Here is a 3730-nt window from a genome sequence, read left to right as displayed (position 1 = left end):
CCGTCTGCAATACGAGTGGCAGCAGCAATAAAAGTCTCCATGAAGTCCTGAAAGTTGTGCTTCCTGGTATTGGCAACTTGGATGGCGGCCAGCTTTTCTTCTCGCGCCTCCTTGCAATGGACGCGGACCAGAGACAGAGCGACATCAGCACCACATCTAGCAGAAGATTTCTTCCATTCCGCCACTCGACCCGGGACTTCATTCAGTCGGACCATCAGGGACTCGAGGTCATTCTGAAGTGTCGTTCCGGGCCAGAGTGATGTGTCGATCCGCGACATCGCAACCTTCAGCCGAGCAAGATAATCAACGACGCTGGTAACACGAGACTCCAGTCGGAGCACGTTCATAGCAGCCTCGTCCTTCACGAGAGAATTGGCGGGATCCAAGCCTGGCTCCACTCGACTGGTTTCCTCTTCGAAGCTCTGGCAGAATTCTGCAAACACGATTCAAGAATAAGACAGTGGCCGTACGCGGGCTCGGCAACTACAAGACAGTCGGGGTGGAATAATTACCTTCAAGCATGACGAACAGCTTCTTGGCGAGTCCTCCGAGATAAGCCTCCAGATCTTTTACCTTCCCCGCCAGCTCGCCCGCCTTGTCATGCAGAGCCATCTTCTCCTTCTTCAGTTGACTGCCATCTCGATTAGCTGTCTCGAGAGCAGTTTTCAGTCTGGAGTTCTCCTGTTCAAGAGTTCCGACCGAAGCCAGTTTCTCTTCTGCGAGCTTCGTTTTGCTCGAGGCCTCCTTCTGTGCCTCTGCAAGATCTTGATCCTTCTTCTTCAGAGCTTCCTCCAGTTTATCTGCGGCGCGTCGAGTGGAACCAACATCAAGAATGGACAAGAAAGAAAAGCCACCCGTTAAGAATGGAGAACCTCACCAGCCATACCTTTTGCTTCTTCTTGCGCTTTCTTCAAATTCTCCTGAGCAAGCTTCAAGTTAAGGTTGAGCTGGATCTGCTGATTCTCCAACTCAGTATAGCAAGCTACAAGTTTGCAAGATTTCTGTAAAAAGAAAAATCAGTCGACAGACGTCCAAGATAAGTTGCTTTCGAGTAACTAAGAGACAATGATGACGTTTCTAAGACCACAGCCGAATCAAAAACATTCGACAGTAGTCTCGGGGACTACACCCAGTGGGTGCACTCAGCGTGCCCCCACTGGTTTGACCAAAAAAAAGAGAAAGAGAGAAAAAGTCGACTGCCCGCAGTCGACCGGATACAGTTCCACTCGACCTGGCCCGACCAAACCGAGTGAAGAAATACAGCTACAGCAACACAATGTTAAGACTACAGTCGACTGCCAGCAGTCCACCGTAGTCTCGGGGACTACACCCAGTGGGTGCACTTAGCGTGCCCCCACTCGTCCAAGGATTGGCAGACACACCCAGTGGGTGTACAGATACAGATACAAAAGATCTTCGGAAAAGAGACTCTTCAAACAGCATATCATAACAGACCAAGTGTTGAGTTGACTGACCTGGACGTTGCTCTGAAGAGCCGAACTCGCGTCATAGGCTGCTTGGCTGGCCTCCCGAGCCATCTTCACTTGCTCCATAATGATCCCCGCCTGGCGTATAACCTCCTTTGCAGCAGCCGCTTGGTCCTCAGGGACGGGGTATGCGGCAAAAAGCGAAGACGGATCCGCAGTCGACGACGAGGGCCGCGCACTCGCCAGAGGAACGGCGAAGGTCACAGAAGCCCGAGTGGTGTCACCACCATCCCGAGCCACGGCCTCGGACGCTGGAGCGGATTGGGGAGTCTTGTCAGCCGACGCCCTCTTGTGCCTCCTCACTCTCAACGGACCGTTGTCGTCGTCATCCGGGAGGTCGATAACATGAGGAGGGGCTGCAAGAGAAACATTCAATCGACCAGAGTTGCAATAAATGATCAGTCGACTCAAAGCAGAACGTCAGTAATCGTACCAGGGTTGGAGGTAACAGTCGTCGCCCTTGGCGGAGACCTCAGAAGTAGCAGCGCTGCAAATCTCGAAAGTCAGTCAGTTGGTTCAATGAATTGACCAAGGATCTGTCCATGGTCGACAAAGGAAAGCAAGTTTTGTTATTACCCGGAAATGGTAGGGACAGCTATCTTCGTCTTGGGCAGAGCCTTGGGCGGCTTGGACAGCGTCGTGCGTGGGTGCTTGGGAACCTTCCCAGTCGGCGTAGGAGAAGAGGTCCGAGGGCGTTTCGACGACTGCCCAACAGAAGCAGTCGCCTTGCCACGTTCCCGCGCTGGGTCGTGTGTCTGCTTGGACCGCCCCTCTGGGAGGGGGGGGGGGTTCGACCTCCTCCTCCTCCTCTTCGCTGGAGTCGACGTTGTCGTCTCCCTCTCCTTCACCGTCGGACTCCCACTCGCCTTGGTCGTCCCCACTCTCACCTCCGCTCGCCTCCCCTTCCTCAGTTGGCTCCTGAGCCCCGTTGGGCGTCGAGTACATCTCGGTGGTCACCTGGAAAGCAATAGACAAGACGAAAGTCAATCGACCAACTCAAAGAAGACCAATGCAGAAAACAAGATTTCAGTCGAAGCATAAAGACATACCTGGTCCACTTCATACAAGTTGTCGAGTGGAGTTACCCTCCTGGCTCCTCAGGTGTTGTCTTTGTTCCCCGTGATGCTCGACAGCCACCCCTCCAGCATCTCGTCGGTGACCTCCTCCGGGTGGATCCGAGTGGTGTCATCGAGACCCGAGTACAACCACATCGGGTGGTCACGGGCCTGGAGCGGTTGGATGCGCCTCTGGAGGAAGACCTCCAGCAGGTCCATCCCAGTCACACCCTCACGGACAAGCTCGACCACTCGACCGGCCAACACTTTGACTTGGGCCCTTTCCTCCGGCGTCACTTTCAGAGAAGCGGGTTTTTCAGCTCGGTCGAGGGAGAAAGGAGGAAGACCAGTCGACTGTCCTGGGGTCGCCTGGTCCTGACAGTAGAACCAGGTCGCCTGCCAACCACGGACCGACTCCGGGAAAGTAATAGATGGAAAACAGCTCTTCCCCCTCATCTGGATCACCAAACCCCCGCACAACTGGATCGCCTGCGTCCTCTCGTCACTCGACTTGGCCTTCTTGACCGATTGAGAACGGCAGGTAAAGATTGAAGGAAATATGCCCTAGAGGCAATAATAAAGTTATTATTTATTTCCTTATAATCATGATAAATGTTTATTATTCATGCCAGAATTGTATTAACCGGAAACATAATACATGTGTGAATACATAGACAAACAAAGTGTCACTAGTATGCCTCTACTTGACTAGCTCGTTAATCAAAGATGGTTATGTTTCCTAACCATGAACAATGAGTTGTTATTTGATTAACGAGGTCACATCATTAGTTGAATGATCTGATTGACATGACCCATTCCATTAGCTTAGCACCCGATCGTTTAGTATGTTGCTATTGCTTTCTTCATGACTTATACATGTTCCTATAACTATGAGATTATGCAACTCCCGTTTTCCGGAGGAACACTTTGGTTACTACCAAACGTCACAACATAACTGGGTGATTATAAAGGAGTACTACAGGTGTCTCCAAAGGTACATGTTGGGTTGGCATATTTCGAGATTCGGATTTGTCACTCCGATTGTCGGAGAGGTATCTCTGGGCCCTCTCGGTAATGCACATCACATAAGCCTTGCAAGCATTACAACTAATATGTTAGTTGTGAGATGATGTATTACGGAACGAGTAAAGAGACTTGCCGGTAACGAGATTGAACTAGGTATTGGAT

This window comes from Triticum urartu, chromosome 2A (genome assembly GCF_056163025.1).
Source record: "Triticum urartu cultivar PI428250 chromosome 2A, HENAU_Tu73, whole genome shotgun sequence".
Classification (NCBI taxonomy): Eukaryota; Viridiplantae; Streptophyta; class Magnoliopsida; order Poales; family Poaceae; genus Triticum; species Triticum urartu.
Note: the sequence above shows the minus strand (reverse complement) of the source record.